The sequence below is a fragment of the Astatotilapia calliptera genome, chromosome 12 (assembly GCF_900246225.1).
Source record: "Astatotilapia calliptera chromosome 12, fAstCal1.2, whole genome shotgun sequence".
Taxonomy (NCBI): domain Eukaryota; kingdom Metazoa; phylum Chordata; class Actinopteri; order Cichliformes; family Cichlidae; genus Astatotilapia; species Astatotilapia calliptera.
In genome coordinates this window covers 31,487,872-31,506,051 of record NC_039313.1, presented here as the reverse complement: position 1 = coordinate 31,506,051, position 18,180 = coordinate 31,487,872, and the positions used below count along the sequence as shown (strand labels likewise).

The 18,180-nt window shown below is 38.4% G+C and overlaps 1 protein-coding gene across 2 annotated transcripts in view; it reads right to left on the bottom strand.

Annotated features, from left to right (window-relative positions):
* The window catches only part of LOC113033059 (phospholipid-transporting ATPase ID-like), a 48,335-nt gene extending 35,518 nt beyond the window's left edge, over positions 1-12,817 (bottom strand). The window contains exon 1 of one of the 2 annotated variants that reach the window (XM_026186337.1): positions 12,518-12,817. The gene's annotated coding sequence lies outside the window, so the exon portion shown is untranslated. Of the gene's footprint in view, positions 1-7,214; positions 7,448-12,517 lie in introns of those variants that run through there. The other variant, XM_026186338.1, reaches the window with a different exon arrangement.
* Positions 12,818-18,180: the final 5,363 nt, after the last annotated feature.

Here is an 18,180-nt window from a genome sequence, read left to right as displayed (position 1 = left end):
CACACCTCCTATTTCCAGAGGAGCACAACATTTTCCTACGTTCACTTCTTATGTAATCACAGTTTCATGGAGATATTATAGTGGTTATAGTTTTGCAGAACATTTTTTAATGTAAGTTTGCAGATTTTCCATGTTTTTATGGATCCTGTGAAGCACCAGGCATCCACTTTTGTTATGTGTATTTTGTTATATGACACATAAACAAAACAAAACATTCTTTTGCGTTTAGTTATGTAATTCAACCTGCAGGCTCATGAAACATGCTGGAGTTGTGTAATCTCTTACTGTAAATATCACATGTTCACTCACTGATAAATCATATCAAGCACGAGAAGAGTCTGATAATTGCTTTTTATACAGTACGGTGCAGATATGGAAGCCAATAGTTTCCTGGTTGCTGAAATTTCAGGTACACGGGGGCATGGATTGCGAAAAGCTTAGCTATGTAGGGAAATTCTTATAAAACTGAATAACACAAATCAAGAACAAATCTTTCAAATCCTTTAAATATTCATCTGTCAACAAAGCCAACCAAAGAGTCGAAAAGTCAAACATCCTTAAAAACTACATTTCACATTGGAGTGGATGAAGACTTCCTCCAGTTATGGTACTTGTGCTGTTTTAATCATTTTGAGACTCACGTTTGGCTTTAAAACCAAAGTGGAAAAGAGATAAGTGAGTCAAGGGGAGACTGAATATAAACATACTGTGGTTTAAATAAAACCACTTTCACAGATGAATACACTACTGTTTGTTTTAATTATCTTCAACGTGCACACACACAAACACTCAAGAATCAATTACACTTAATCATCATTAACATAACTGCTAGCTGCCCAATTTTAATTTACAATAAAACTTGTGCTAAACTTAATTTTATCCCAACCTTCATCAGATCTTCCCACTAAAATCGTCCAGCATAGATCATACATATATAACGCACAACAGATTTATGCATCTACAACACACAAATACACACATGCACACTTTCTCTGTGCAGTTCTCCTCTTTAAAGTGCAGCAAACACCATCATCATGCAAACAAAGGTGTGTAAGAGTATCCAAGTTGTCAGAGTCACCTGTGGCCGGTCAGAGGTCACACAAATGAAAGGCTGTCTTGTCCAATCGGTGATCTCTGGTTTCTGAGCTGAACAGAGCTCTATTATCAAAACAGACTGCTTGATTGCAGCTGAAAGAAAGACTCTTTTCCTCTGTGTGCATGAATCCAAATTACAGAAAAGCTCCCTTTGTATTTGTCCAGTCTGAAAAAGGATGGTTTTCTACTACTTAAGGCTAACAAAGCAATCAAATGACTAATTACAAAAGCGACTTGTGGATTAACAAAGGTGGTGTCTTAGTTTAAAACTTCAAAACATGTTTTTTAAAGGTTAGAGGAAACCAAAGAATTCCCAAGATAACATACGTCAGGCTTAAAATGCATTTCCGCTTCACTGAAGCGCTGTGGTTATAATATTTATGTCAAATTTATAAAGCTTCGGTAAAAGCTCTCCAACAAGCTATCAACATATCGCAAACATCAAATGTCAGTGCCATCCTGAAATAGACATCAACACTGCACATGCAGATGAGAGCTGTTGCAAAACAGTTTCCATAAAAGAACCAATCAGACGATGACCTGCAGTAACAGATAAGCCAATGCGCACAGCTGCTGTTTTTTCAGAGCCCTAAGCATGTTCCCTCTCTGTGTGTTTTGTCTAATGGCAAACAGAGCTTTGGATAAATGGGCCCTGTTTTCACTGTGGAGAAAAGGTGTGTGTAGAAAAGAAGGAAACATTTACAAAAGTTTCAGCAGTGGAAAACTCTTAATGGCTATTAAATGTTATCACAAGTTTAAGAGCTTCTCAGTCAAAGATTAAAGGAATATAATTGTTTGTCAGGTGTTTTCTGTGTCTCACAGTAACGCACAAGGTAGACTTTGGTAGCAGTACGTCACACAACACAAAGAGCTACAGCGTCTCTAAAACAGAGACATTAAAGATTAAATGAAGAACGTTGGACTATTTTACGCTTTGTTCGACTCATTTACATCCAAACTCTTCTTAGCTTTATATACTAGTGTATCCATGTGGTTGAGACGTTTGCCTAATAAGAAGAGGATCCCAGCATCTGGTGTACAAATCAGACAAAACAAAAGTGTGGAGTTATGCTATGAAGACCCCATGTGTATGAAGAAGATGTTGAAAGTAGCTGTTAGATTTATACACCAATAAGAAAAGAGTGTGCTTTTGGTTCAAATGCATCTCATTGCAAGAGTAACACTGACTGATGAAAAATGATGCGTTGGAAGTGACAGAGCCTTCTCATGAATATTATAATCCAGTGACACTTTGCCACACCAGTAGTTTGACAACACTGCATTATCTGACACACAATGATGTGTGAGATGCCTGAGCCTTCTTACATCAGCTCCTCTGAACAAATCAAACTTAGTTTAGTTAGTTCCCATAGAAAGCATCGTGTAACTCTTCCTCTAATCGCCGCATGGTAGTGGTTTCATTTTAACACAGTAAAAAAAGTGAAACAAAAAACCCAGCAGACTTTTGATGAGACTGGAGTTCAGCTCTTGTTCTTGGTTATGTTTTGCTTTCACTCGCTGTTTTACTCTAGTGACTTCCTACCTGATTATGTTTAGGGATGGGAAAAGCTCACAGATCAAAAGATGAAACAAACAATGCTTAAAGCATACCTACACATCATAGGAGCAGGATGCACAAAAAAACTTTTGGATTGTTTTCTGGGGGAAGACTAGTTTGCTTCCTACACTGGACGAATTCAGACTTACCGTAGTAAAGACACAAAATGAGTCTGTTGGTTTCTCATAACTGATGCGATTGTTTTGGGTGTTTGCGGTTATTTTTTTCCCCACCTATGTATTTTTTATCAGTCATCTCTCTGACGTTGTTTTTGATTCTTGTCTTCTTATGTTTTACTGCTTTTTGTCTCTTTGTGGTTATTTAAACCTTTGAAATGACAGCAGAGATAATGGTGAATTATCTTTGCAGTCATTTCCCACCTACTATATTTGTAGAAGGTGTCATCGTGTTCAGTTTGCATATCGTTTTACTCTGAGCTCTGTGACTTTGTGACTTATAATCTCAGAATGATTAACAGAAAAACTGAAATTTGTCTTTGGTGATCCTGGTTTTCAGGGGTCAGCATTCCCAAACCTCCACCCTAGGTTTTCTCCTGTGTCTCTATCAGCAAGTACTTGTGTTATCTGTCTTTTTGCTAATAATAGCTGCCTTACAGTCTGAATGTTTCCGTACACTTCAGCCTTTTGAGGTAAGTAGAGCTGCAACATATAATTGAGTCAAAAATTAGCCAATCACCTAAAACTATTTTGGGGATTAGGAAATTATGTCTGTCTTCTTCTGTTTAGCTTTCATTGTATTCATTCATTTATTCAGTGGGTATATTGGTTGGTAGGTAACTTCAATAGATGGTAATACTCTGGCATTAACTCGGCCTCCATTAACATCATGAGGAATCTCAGAGACATTTTCGACCAGGACATGTCCTTCAGTGTGCATATTAAACAAATATTCATTCCATTTGTGCAATATCACTAAAATTAGAAGCATCCTGCCTCAAAGTGATGCTGAAAAACTAGTTCATGCATTTATTACTATTATCAGGATGTCCTAAAAACTCCTGAAAAGCCTTTAGTTAATTCAAAATACTGCAGTGAGAGTACTGACAGAGACAAGAAAGAGACAGCATATTTCTCCTACACAGACTTATCTTCATTGGTTTCCTGTTAAATTCTGAATCAAATTTAATTTTATTGAATAAGCAGAAGCCATCTTATCTTAAAGACCTCCTAGTACCATATCACCCCAATAGAGCACTTCGCTCACAGACTGCTGGTTTACTAGTGATTCCTGGAGTATTTAAAAGTAGAATGGGAAGCAGAGCCTCAGGCTCCTCTGTTTTCATTTGGAGACAGACACAGTCGCTACTTTTACGATTAGGCTTAAAACTTTCCTTTTTGGCGACCCTGAATCCTCCCTTAGTTACACTACAATAGGTCTCTTCTTCACTAACCTTTTTATGTGTTTATCCACCACTCTGCATTTAATCATTATTTATTGTTCATCTCTGGCTCTCTTCCAAAGTGTGTCTTCATACTGTCTTTCTCCCCTCACCCCAACCAATCACAGCAAATGGCCGCCCCTCCCTGAGTCTGATTCTGCCGGCTCAAGAGTTGGGAGGTTGCTTTGTAATCAGAAGGTTGTCGGTTCGAGCCCCGGCTTGGACAGTCTCGGTCGTTGTGTCCTTGGCCAAGACCCTTCACCCGTTGCCTACTGGTGGTGGTCAGAGGGCCCGGTGCCTCTGTCAGTGCGCCCCAGGGTGGCTGTGGCTACAATGTAGCTTGCCATTACTAGTCCTTAGGGACCAGTAAAGCACTATACAAATAAATTTTTCCTTTCCAGCGTCGCCAAAGAGCTTGCTCAAGAGCTTTCTTAATTTTTTTGTATTATTGCCAGGTCTTTTCCTTACTATATAAAGCACCTTGAGGCAACTGTTGTTGTGATTTGGCACTATACAAACAAAATTTTATTGAATTGAAGTAAAGCGCTTTACCAAAGCAGAACTATACAGTGTTAACTACGCTGTGCAGTCCCATGAAAAACTAAGTACACCCTTACTACTTCTACAGGCATTAAGAGGGGAAGTAGCAGCCAGGTGCTGTTAATAAAATGCACTTGATTAACTGATCATCAGCCAGTGCGCACACTTCTATAACAGCCATGTTGGAGAAAGCCAAACACAGGATATAAACAAAAACCCACACTGCAAAGCACGGTGGTGCAGGGGTGTTAATGTGTACTTGTTCTGTAGCCACAGGACCAGTTATTTGACGCAACTGTGAACTTCTCTGCACACCAAAGTATTCTAAAGTCAAATGTGAGATGTGATTTATATTTTTAGGAATTCGACCTTCTCTCTGTTTTCTTATTCTGTTCTTATGGCTAGAAGGAAAGGCTCCATGGTATTATGTTTTGTCTTTATAAAACCCTCTGTGTTAAGATTTACTCATCTGTACAAGTTGTCATTTGCGTGGAATGTTCTGAGTGCATTCTGTGGCCATGGTTGGTAGATAACTTTGTTATTCTTTGTCAAATACCAGTAGTGCTGCTGTACTCTGTATTGTTATTTGACCCCTTTGCAAAGGTAAATTATAACCTTACAAAGACAAGCCAACTGGTTTCAGCAGATGCCGCCCACCCTGAGCCTGGTTCTGCTGAAGGTTTCTTCCTGTTAAAAGGGACTTTTTCCTTCTCACTGTTACCAAAGTGCTTGGTCATAGGGGGTCATATGATTGTTGGGTTTTTCCTCTGTATATATTGTAGCGTCTACCTTACAATATAAAGCGCCTTGAGGCGACTGTTGTTGTGATTTGGTGCTGTATAAATAAAATGAATTAAATTGAACTTATTTCTCTAGATAGACATATCAGATTTTAAACAGCAAAATCTTTTCCAAAATTATGTTATGCAACAGGGCAACGATCTCACCCCGGCAAATCTACAACGGAATGACTGAAAATGAAAGGAATCAGGGTGTTGCAATGGCCTACTAACAAGCCAGACCTCAGACCTCGAAAAGCTGTGGGATGTCAAGAGAACCCTCAATGAACTGAAAGAAAGAAGAGTGTGGCAAATTTCCTCCGCACAAATAAGAGCCTCATAAAGTCAGACAGAAAACAATTAAAGTTATGGGTGCCAGTGGTGGTGTATTTAAGGGTTGAAAAGTTAAAGAAGCAATGTATAAATCCAGCCTGATGTTACGCTACACACGAATGATCTTACCCTAGGGTGAAGAATAGTGCTTATTAATTTAGCCCACTACAAGTAAGAGAAGCTGTTGGGGGGGTATATTTCAGATTTCTGTCCCGAAAACTGTTGCAGTAACTCAACAATTGCTGGAAGTAGTGCGATCTTGTAAAATGCCCTCAACAGCAGAAGATGACTATAAGCCAAATCAGATAAATTCTGAATAAGTCTTAAAGACCAACACCCTTTCATGCTTCTACACACACTGACAGAGACTGTTATTTTAATCTTTCACTCGTGAAGTTTTTAACAAAGTGATTCAACAAAGAAAACATTTGTGCATTTTTGAGACCTCACAGTGTTTCACACTGGTCATAAAAACCAGGAGATATCAAGAGATTTATCAAAACAAAGAGATGAAGTAGTGATAAAACAATAAGAATTCTAAAGTGATTATCAATCTTTTTTTCCCCACTATCACTTTATATCTGCAGGAATCAGCAAGGTTTTTGGTGATTCGATTCTGAACAGTACATTTGAACCCACTTCCTGACAGAATGAAACCAAAAAATGCTCATTAAAATGTATCTAGATCATTGAGTACAGCAGTTTGTAAAACTTTCACTCGGGCTCTGGATGTCACCTGGCCGCAGTTAAACCACAGGTTCAGCGAAACTGACACTGAGTTTGATGACTCTGACGCACGGTGGTCTGGATGGAGTCGTAGAAAACTAGTTTCATTTACAAGGAAAGAGTAAAGAAACTACACAGTGAGTGAAATTAAGTGATCCCCTGCTGAATTTGTAAGAGAAATGAAAATTTTTTTATGGCAGCTTATGTTAACATCTCAGGAGAGATTTTGGCCCAATAAGACCTCGAGGTGCCGCAAGATTTCAGTCCATTACAGCATATTGTGTTGCTAATGGTGTTTTTGACTTCTGGTCCCAGCTGGCTTTAGATCTTTCACAAGCTGCTTTTGTGTAGGTTTGGCTTGATTCACCACTTCCACGTGGAAGTGCTCTTGTAACGTATTTTAGCTTCTGAAAACCAGTTATGTTTCTGTGGAACAGCTTGTTCCAAAAACTTTAGTAATAAAGTTCTTTAGCCCTTTGTTACCTGCATTTCCATCGTGGGCTGAAGCCCCGTGAAGATTAAAGACATGAAATAGCTGATCTTTTAAAAAAAACACTAATCTTTTTGGTATTTTATTCATGCAGCAATACAGAACTATTATGGCCAGAGGAAAAAATAATGTAAATGTTAAAACGCTTGGGGAAACCACTACCATAGTGGAAACATTTAGCAATCTCTCGCTTTAATTTCCCTTAGATGCTTATTCCTTAGCTGCAAATGTCTACGAGGGCAAGTGAAACCACAAGTAACCAGACGCGTGGAAATAACTGTTGGAAAGATTCACCTTTGCAAATATCCAACACCAGCAGATGCATTTCTACTGTAGGAAGCTGTGCATGGTGAGATGGCATGAAGTGTTTAATTGAATGAAATCCATCCATCCATCCTCTTCTGCTTATCCAATTCAGGGTTGCGGGGGGGCTGGAGCCTATCCCAGCTTAGGGCGAGAGCTGCGATACACCACGGGCAGGTCACCAGTCTGTTGCAGAGCTATTGAATAAAATATATGACCTAAAAAAGTTTTTAAAAAATAAAGAAAATGCCTTTTTATGCGATTTTACTATTAATATGTTTTAATAATATTTTGTGTATTTAATTATCTGGGCTGTATTTGAATTTTTTTTTTAAAGAAAAGAAAAAAAAAGGAACCAGAAGATGCTGAACCAAGACCAACTTCTTGGGTGGTGGCTATTGCACTGTTTCCCTGCAACCAAACCACAAACACCTTATCCGAAAATATTGGTGTCTGCAAATTCTGAGAAAATAATAACAATAACGTCAACTTTAAACATAGCGAATAGTAGAAAATAGCACCTTAACAGTTTTATTTACAAGTCAATTCAATATGGGATATAGAACTTTGTTAGTGTTGCTACACAAAGAAAAACCCTAACTTTTTTGGGGGTTTTTGTAATTAATTGTACAGTGCAGCCTGAGTCGGTTCCTGGCTATTGTTTGTTAATTTCCCACTTATCTGATTTCTTTGTTCCTCCTAACGTCAGTCACGATGTGGTCAACGGACCAAAAAAAAAGAAAGAAAGAAAATTCAGTATGACCGGGAAATAGGTTGAATAAACAAATAACAAACTGGGTTATATGTTGGTTTGTTCAAGGTTCCTGTCAGTTAATGATTAACATCACTCTGCTCAGTAGCTCTGCATGAATCTGTGATCACATTCTCATGACTGAAAACGATCACATCTCTCTGACTTACATTTTTTCTTTTTAAAAATACAAAAAACCTTTAAACAACATCCCTCCATCTTGAGACAACGATGCCTTTAAAAGCCTTAAAAAACTGAACAGATTTCTTGCTTGTTATTTGGATAGAGGTGCATTTACAATGCAAGCCTATGCAGTGACCTGAAAAAGACCCACTGGTGACAGACATTAACAAAGCAAGAATGGGAAAGTGTTATGACATAAGGACACAATACAGTATCTGTGCTTTGAGCCCCGAGAGCTGCACCAAAAGACCCAAACAATTAACCTCTGAATTATTCACCTGACCTCTCAGGCCACCGAGCCACTCCCCATCTCCTCTTACATGATAAAACACTGACATTATGACTGACCTTTTAAACCTGATAAGATTCTCATTGTAGCATAAAGACTCAGATGTTTTAACATTAAAGACCTTCAACATGTGACAAAATGGATTTTCATGCGTGATAAATGCATTTGCGTAAGGCTGGACATTACTGAGACCTCACGTGACCTCAGTCAAAGTTTAGTCGGGGCAGCTGACGTTCAATCACAAGTTTCACATCTCGTAGCATTTTCTGATTAACCAAACAGCTTCAGTTTTCTCTTCACACAGAATCAGTTTGTAAAGGTTTTTTTTAAAATCACACTTCTGTTCATGACCAGCTTGACTAACTATGTTTTGACACCGATTGCTAGCATCATCAGACTGTTTATAGACACACTTCTTTGGCTCAGACAGAAATTTTTTCAGCAACTTCTAAACAATTCGTGAAATGTTTCAACAACATTTTCTCATCACTGTCAAATATAGACTTTATCCAACACTTTCATACATCATATATTAACAAAACTCACCAAAGCTTCAGATCGTCTTTGTTGATATTCACATGTTCTCATAAAAGTTGTTAAATCGGGCGACTGTGAGGTGGTAATGGCGGGGATGTGATGCAATTTTACGTTGGACGCAACATTAACACTAATTGCTCATTTGTTTTGGGGGAACAGAGAGCACAGCAGACCTGATTTTGTGCACGCACACAGGAGTACGAAAAGAAAGAGAGATGGAGAGTTTATTTTCCACTTCATTATAAAGAGAAAAATGTATTGATACCAACAGAAAAGCATCGACTAATACTTAACCTTGTTTACACACAGCAGTGAATGATTAAGCCTACTTTGCTAAGTAGAGTATCAAAGGATAACACAAATAAAACAGTATGAAACCGTAACTTCTGCATGTTCCTTTTTTAAATGTTTTTTTTTATAGTTTTTTCAATATGTTTTATATGTAAAAACAGTTCACATGAACAGTGGACCAGCAGGGGAGTCATCTTAAGTCGAGCATGCCACAAGGCAGTTGCAATTATTAGCGTGTCAGCACCGTGTATTTGAAAACATAGACAAACAACATTACATCTCTTTATCATCAGCATTTAGCTAAACTACAGAGTCACGTAGTCATGCCATCTTTCCTGTTTCACATTTGAGTCAAAATTGTTATTAGCACCAGAATTAACGGGATCACTGTGGCCCTCTGGATTATTTTTCATCTCTAATAAAAAGATGGAGCAAACAAAGCATTGTTGTAGTCTCGTGACATCTGTGTAAGTGAAGAGAGACACTGAATAAAGCCTGAGCCCATTCACTCATTTAAACTGTGAATGGCTAAATGGCTCTTTTCCTACACAACAGAAGACTAGAGTTAGGTCATAAACTAAACGCACTTAACTTGGTTACATAAGTAAATTGCAATATAACTGCAACTACAGATGGATTGGGCAACCGGTATGAAAAGAGTAAACATTTAGAATCTGTGACAATTTTTAAGTGGCCAGTCGGAGGAAGAACCCGGGGGTTACAAAATAGGCCTGATTATACAGAAGTAGATGTGAAATTAACCTTAAGTCTCACCACGTGTATGACCTTAACAAATCCTTTCCCAATGAAGTCTTATTTGATACAAACTGATGTTTGGTTTGTGATTAGTGGTTTCATGGAGAGCAAAATAAACAATAAAGCCCGATATGCTTTAAAAGTGGGATCATCTTGTGACTGATTGTCATCTCTCTTTTCAAAACACCAAGATGACTTTGACTAAAATACTTAGTTCAGAACATTGGGTCAGATAACTGAGGCCAATGCAGAAGACCTTAAACCTCTTTCTTTATCTGAAGGCCAGCAGCTGGCAATAGCTGTTGTTGCAAAAACACTTCCAGCCCAATAAAAAGTCTATGAGAAAACGTCTTTCTGTCTTGAAATCCATAAATACTTTCCTGTTAAGTTTATGGGCTCTGTCACTCATTTTTGGCCACAATGTATAAAACAATAATAATATCCATCCATCTTCTTCCGCTTATCTGGGGTCGGGTCGCGGGGGCCACAGCCCGAGCAGAGAAGCCCAGACATCCCTCTCCCCAGCCACCTCTTCCATCTTGTCCGGGGGAACACCAAGGCGTTCCCAGGCCAGCAGAGTGATATAATCTCTCCGGCGTGTCCTGAATCTGCCCCGGGGCCTCCTCTCAGTAGGAGATGCCCGGAACACCTCACCTAGGAGGCGCCCGGGAGGCATTCTTGTCAGATGCCCGAACCACCTCCACTGGCTCCTTTCGATGTGGAGGAGCAGCGGCTCTACTCTGAGCCCCTCCCGGATGGAGAAACTTCTCAGAAATTCTGCCCATAAAATTATGAACAGAATCAGTGACAAAGGGCAGTCCTGGCGGAGCCCATTACCCACCGGGAACAAGTCCAACTTATTGCCAGCTATGCAGACCAAGCTCTTGCAATGGTTGTATAGGGAGTATGGGGTCCAGACACCCCATAATAATATGTCCATCTTTTAAATCTTTGTACTACTGTGTTAGCTGTGGTATACTATGAAACCAGCTCATTGGATAACAGCTTGTCAATCACAATTCGTTAGCCAATGAGCGTGCAATTTGACAGTCAGGCCCATCCTTCCTTGTCATATTTTTTGGGTATGGCAGCCTTCAAAGATGTCAAAAACCAGTGGATAACATCGCACTAACGACATCCATCTTTTACACCATTTATGGTTTGAAATCAAAATGAAGGCGAGACCGACCATTGAACTGAGAAATCAGCCTGTTTTATACAAACAAATTCAGAAAGAGGCAGCGAGCTTGCCTCATGCTGAGTGCTGATCAAAGCTTTTTTTTTAAGTTTCCTTTCCATGTAAGTGGTTACACCCTAAAACATCAGGCAGGCTTACTGTTCAGTGTTGAAAAGTGTTTAAATGCTTTCGTTTTTATCTTGTATGCAGTATCAATCAAAACCACACTTTAGTTTATCTTCATTCAAAAACTGAGACAGGATGGCTGAAATCCAGACAATCCAACAGTCCATTTCTAAACCAACACAACAGTCCTGGTACAATGTAAACAAAATGTTAATGTGCCTGCTGTAAAAACTCCTTTTTAGTTGTTTGTTTTTTAAATGGGAACTCCATCCATTGAGCCAAATGTTGTTAATTTGGCCTTGCAGTTGTTGAGATGTTTCTGGGTGAATTTGGGAGATTCAGGTGGTAATTTATAGGGCTTAACGTCCAGTTACTTTTTTGCTACGCCTCTGTGTTTTGAACATACACCTCCTCAAAGTCACAATTAACACTTTAAACACCTCAGTGTTTGGCTGGGAATAGAAAAGTAATGCTTCTGCACCGTAAACTCAGGATGACTTCCTCGCAGTCTTCCGCTCTAGATGATGAAGAAATTACTCATCACTGACATCAGTGCTAAAACCGCAAAATGTGCTGACACACAATGTACAGCCATATCTTCTCAAATGATCAGTGTCACTACAGTTCCCAAGAACAAGAAACAATTCTTATTATACCAGGTGGTTTCTTTCTGAAACCAAAGAGGACTAAACTCGGGATCTGACAGCTGAGCAGTGCTGCGTGCTCAGACACCGTCTACAAAACAACAAACACACTCTTACGAGGAGCGCGCTGATAGAAAGTTGCCTCCTGAAACAATTTTCGGAAACAGCTTTTTGCTAAACCGACACAACACAGAAGTAACCCATTGTTGTGGAAGCTTTCACGATGACTGCTACTGCAGTGAGGAGGGGAAAAGAAAGCGAAGCCGATATTTTCCCTTTCGACACCCAAGAATGCCAAACTTTTCTCTCCCACCAAAATCTTTCCGTTACTTTTTTGGGTTGCTTTTCCCTGGAGAGCGCAAAGGCAGGAAAAGCAGTGGAGAGACAGCTCTCGCCTGTTCACTGCAGTTTCCCGTTCAGCTATCTCGCCTTTCTTCTCCATCTCTTCCCCCAACTTCATCTCGACACTCCCCCACCCTCCAGCGTCTCCTTGACTCCCAGACAAGGTCAGCAATACTTGAGCAGCGACGCGGTACTTACCGTGCGTCCTGGCTTGGTGGAGGTGCAGTCTGAGCTGTGGCTTCCCTGCCTCTTCGACAGTGAAAAGTATCCCAACTACGTGAAGGATTGAGAGCTAATGTTTTCCTCCTGTCCACCAACTCGCTCCTGCCTCATTCCCCTCCTTCTCGTACGCTCTCCCCTCCTCTACTTCCGTCTCCATACACTCCTCTGCGAGGGCGCACTGTTTATTCGCTCAGATTCAACTCACCAAAACACGGAAATTTACTATGACAGAAAGTTCTGAACGGAGAAGAGGCAAAGCAGCAGACTGGTCACGTTGTGTGAAAATTTAGTCAATCGTTGTGGCCCAATTGTGACCTCTAGTTGGCGAGCCTGAAACAAAACTTTTAAAAAGAAAACAGGATACCGGTTTCCTAAAAACCCACTTCTTCTAGAGGCAAAGGCAATTTAATGGTTTTCTATATGAATCTATAGGCAGCAAAACGGTGTCACACCCCCGAATAAAGGCTAAGGGACCAGGAACCAGGAAAAGAAAAAGCCAAAACACAGTAAAGTGTAAAACAATAAAGTTTTATTGACAATGACTCAACTACTCAAAGAAACACACCGCTATTTCAACCAAACAAGAGACCCACAACCTAAAATATCCTGCTAAAAAAAGGAAATGATTCTCCAAGTAAAAGGGAAACAGTCCTGCTGCAAGAAGAGACTAGCTATTCACTATGCTTGTGTAGTCATCCAGGTCATGGTTGACTAGCTAGTCACTAGTTTCAGACATACCCTGTAAGCCAACGCTACAAGGTGACCGACTCACTGACTGAGCAGCTGTTCGCCAGCTTTTATTCTGCTGGGTGGCTGAATGAAGCCAGCTGTGCACTCCTGAGCTCCTCCAGAGAAACAGGTGGCAGCTGTGTTCAGGAAGAGATCGGGTACACCCTCCCAACACAGGCCTGCCTGCTGGACTGTAAGAACCAAAACTCAAATGAAATTCATCTTTCAAAGAAAAAACAAATATATATCCAAAAATGTTATTTTATATCAGTGTTTATAAGTCAAAAAAGAAAGAAAGAAATAACACGTCTCTTTAATGCTGTTTTATAAGAATCACAGTCACTGGCTGCATGCACATAGTAGCTTATTTAAGTGGTCGCAACTGATTCTTTTCTTTAAGGATGAGTGCTCTCATTTTAATCTTTATTGAGATATACTTTGTAAAAAATAAATGCTAATAATAATCTCCCCAAACCTCAGCTGACACCTTTCAAATGCTAAAGGGGTTTGAATAACTTTAACTGAAGGAGAGTTCAGTTAAAGTTCAAGAAGGAAGTGGTGGGAGGACTAGCCTCTTTAACCTGCACACCTGTGACGCTCATTTCCAGACCTGTTTTTATTCTTGGTGTGTAGAGTATCTTTGCCTGATTCAAAGTTCAAAATAATCCTTATTTATTACCTGGCTGCTCCAGACTGCTTTCCGTTTAAGCCAACACTCTGACTTGCTGCAACTTGCAAACACAAGGTTTGAACAGCAGGTGGGTGGAGCTTCACGGCCTGAGATGAAGATTCAAATATCTCCTTCTGTTTATTTACTATGATACAAAGTGAAGAGTAGGAAAACGTGAAACTGAACTTTTAGAGCAGAAACAAAAACATCTTTATTTTATCATATTTGATAAAAGCACCCACATAGGCAATAAGGAACAACATGTCAGATGCATTTTAAATGTTTGTCTTTTTAAGGAAAGGCAAGTTTTCTCACAGGTTGCTAAACTTATCTGACGTGTAGCTCCTGTAGTAAAACAGTGACACATTTAACTGTTAAAATACAGCTTTTATTCCAGATTTGCCAGCTTTAACAGTTCTTTTACTTTTATTCTGCTGCAGCTGTGGTAAAGAATGTTTCATTTTTTTCATTGTACAAAGTAAAAGCTGACCAGGTTTTCTATTAGAAAACTCGTATTTGTTAAACTGGTGCTAAATGTAGTGTAAAAATGGCAAACGCTATCCGAGTAGTTAAATTGTCTTTCACTTTCTTTAGCTGCTGCACAAATCTGTTTAGTACATTATTGAAATCTTCAGGATGTCTTGACAGTTTCTCAAAGTCTCTTCTTTCTTACACCTTCATTTCCTGAAACTGGCATTTACGACTTTGTTTCCTTTTGTTTTTACACCACTGACATGTTCCTTTCTTTTTCATCTCAGTTTTGTTTGGTTGAAAGTTTCTGCAGCATTTCTCACAGCTCCCTGTCTGAGGTTTCAGTTTCCTGAATACCAAAGGAGGAAACCACTACTGCTTAAAGCCTAAAGTCTAACGCAACTCCAGAAAACTCAGAGAAAGGTTGCAATGTTCAGCAGCTGCAACTAAATGATTTTTATCAGTAATTGATTATTATAAAGGTGAAACGTGCCACAGTGATGACTGCATAGAGTATATGTACCAGTAGGAAAGGTTGAGGACAACATTTTATAAGAATGTATAAAACAAAGAAATTAAATGTTGCCATATATTGTAATCTAACAACGTATTAACACTGTTGTGTTCGTGTGTGCTTCTGTGAACTGAGATCTCTACTGCAACAACCTTCTCACATTTTGGCTTTTTTATGGAATTCAGGTTTTCACGTCACTTCTCGTCATAGACCGCCATGCACAATGCTGAAAACAGCATTGTGCATGGCCACAAGGTGTCGCTAAAAACATATTTTTAAAAAGCACCTTCATGTTCAAAGTTTCATATGTTTTATTCTTCATTTGTTTTCAGTAATCATCCTTTTCAGATGGCTCGCCTTTACTTTACACACATAAATTATTATTAAAAACATAAAAATCCATCAGCAGTCAGTGACTGCAGCCGGGAAATTCTTAACCACTTTGGTCATGGTCTTCCTCTAATTCTTCTTTGTCTTCTTACTCTTTTCCAGGAGTGAACACGTCATTCAAATAAATCATTTGGACACATTTGAGTGGTTAAATATCTCTTTAGGTACTTTTTTTTACTAGTAGCTTGCCACAAAAGACAAAATGTGTTCCCATTTCTTTAGTTGAATCTGATCAAAATGCCAAAGATAGTTTGACAGGAATACATTAGTATTTTTACACCAACAAGGTGATTCCCAAATAGCTATTCACAGAATATTGTGTGTCCTTGAAAAATATTTAATGAAACAAGTGAGGGGCATATTAAAGAAGTGGCAGGGCTAAAAGTAGCTGAGGAATAGTATCTGAAAGTCAGGTCCTTGAGAAATAGGGAGAAAATCCAACAAGGACAAGTTACAGAACCTGAGAGATGCATCAGGCCTTCAGTTGATCCATGTACAGTTCACTGTAGCATCATCAGAAGGGGTCTCAGTGGAAGTGTGGCTGTGAAGAAGCTATTTCTAAGGAAGGGAAATGGGGAAAAAAGACCGGGTACACCTAATTATACAAGAACTCAACTGAAAATCAGTGGCGACTCATATTGTGGAGTGACAAATTATGAATGCAGAGAAGTACACTGAAAAAGGAGACTGGCTATTTCTTGCAAGTTGTCTTGTGTTTTAAAGTTAAGTGTTAATTTACCTCAGTTGTTTAAGTTGCTGCCAAAGAAAATCATTTGTGCAACCAATGTCCACTAGTGAATTAAGTAAATCCAACATGTTCTTTTTTTCAGTGTATGGTCAGAATTTTAATACTATCACTACTATCAGGAAAGCAAATGATGGACCTTACAATGGCTACATTTTTCAGCTTGACACAATGAAAGAATAAATAATAAAGGTTCATGTTGTTCAGTTCCTCGAATTATAGAAACAGAAACATGTGCGAGCTTCTTCACAACCCTGTGAGGAGGGCTAGGTAAGTTAAATAAAAATTTGAAGGAAGTTTAAATTAATCAAATGAATAATGTGGCTCTTCATGTACTTCCAGGTTTTTCTCTAAAGAGAGATTTGTGTTACCATTACACATCGTACAGTGGAGAAGATTATAAAAGGATTGGTGACAAAACACTTTATTTCTTCATCACGTCCTCTAAAGTCTGGAGAACTTTTGTTTTTTATGTTTAGAGTATGATCCAAAATAAAACAGAAATAAGAAAAAAGTACACACAAATTAAACAAAAAAACAAATAAAAGAAAAATGTATTTAGAATATACTAAACACCTCTAAATTCTACGTGCAAACATGATTACCATACAATGAAATGAACATATTGGTTTGTTTGTTTGTTTTTGTTTCTCAAATATATTCAATGTAACAAAGCCAAAGAGGTGTCTTTGCAGTATTTCCATGGATGAATGAGCAATATGTGATTCTCTGTTGAAGACAAGTTTAACTTACAGTGAGATGCAGGAAATCATGCATATCTTTGCTAAAACAAGACTTGTTTAAGGTTAACATGAGGAAATAAAATGGAGTGATAGTGTACAGGCATCAGTATACAATCCTCTGAAAACAAACTAATCCAAACAACATCTGATTAAAGGTTGAAAAAAAGGCTACAAGTTACTGTCAGAAGGATGGAGGAAGGCAACAGTTTTAAAAGATGTTCAAGAACTAGAAGACCTAAAGGTGGGAAAAGAAGGAGTGCAAAGAGCCTGAAAACAGGTTCAGATAAGCTGTCAGATGGGCCAGAAACATTTTCCAGCCTGATCTCAGCGGAGAAAACAAAAAAAGTTTTCTGTCACTAATTACAAGTAAATGCAGAGAATTTAATCCTTTCACTGCAGTTTTCACATTTTACAAATCCATCCAGTGAACTGAATTAGATCCTGTATGGGTGTAGCTGCATGCCTGAAGGCCTTTATTATGTATATACACAATTCTGAGCCTCATTTTTACTTAGAATCATTCGATTAGAATCATTCTCATTTCCTTCACTATTTTCACACCAGCACGTTAGGCTGCATTCACCACGGTTTGACCACTAGATGGTGCTCTGTCCCTCAATAATTGCATTTACATACAATGTCAACAAAAAAGTAATTCAAGATTAAAGTAATACATTTACACACGTGGTTCTATTTACCAGCATCTTTTCGTTTAAAAAAACCGTGTAAAAACTACATTTTAAAACGTTTTATTTATTTTCTCAAAATGCTAAGAGGCATGTGTGTTTCAGAGATTAATCCTTTCATTGTCTTTGGTGTTGTATCTTATCCACCGGTGAGTGTGTCTAGTTTGGCATTCTATTCACTTGTGACCCAAGGTTTTTCTTCTTGCCTCAAATATTCAGTTTGCACAGCTCACAGCACACAGAGGAGTGTTAATAGCATTACTAGAGACAGTAGATAACATTAACATGCATTGTATTTCAAATCAGTGACACTACTTACCCCTTCTAATCTCGTTAAACTGATTTCATTAACTGTCACATTGTGCATACTGCGATTACAAAGGTTCTGTAGACTAAATCATTGACTTTAAACACATTTCTCTGTATTCTACTTATTTTGATACTGCTTCACAATTAAGACAGTTGATACTTTTATGACTCAGTTTGGGTTTTTCTGTGCCATAGAGTAGCTAAATATACAACTTAACTGGTATTTTCTTCAATAAAAATGAAGTTAAAGACCACGTTAATTACTTTGTAACACTGTTTATCTTTTTTCACAATAATTAAGTTATATATATATATATATATATATATATATATATATATATATATATATATATATATATATATATATATATGTGTGTGTAAT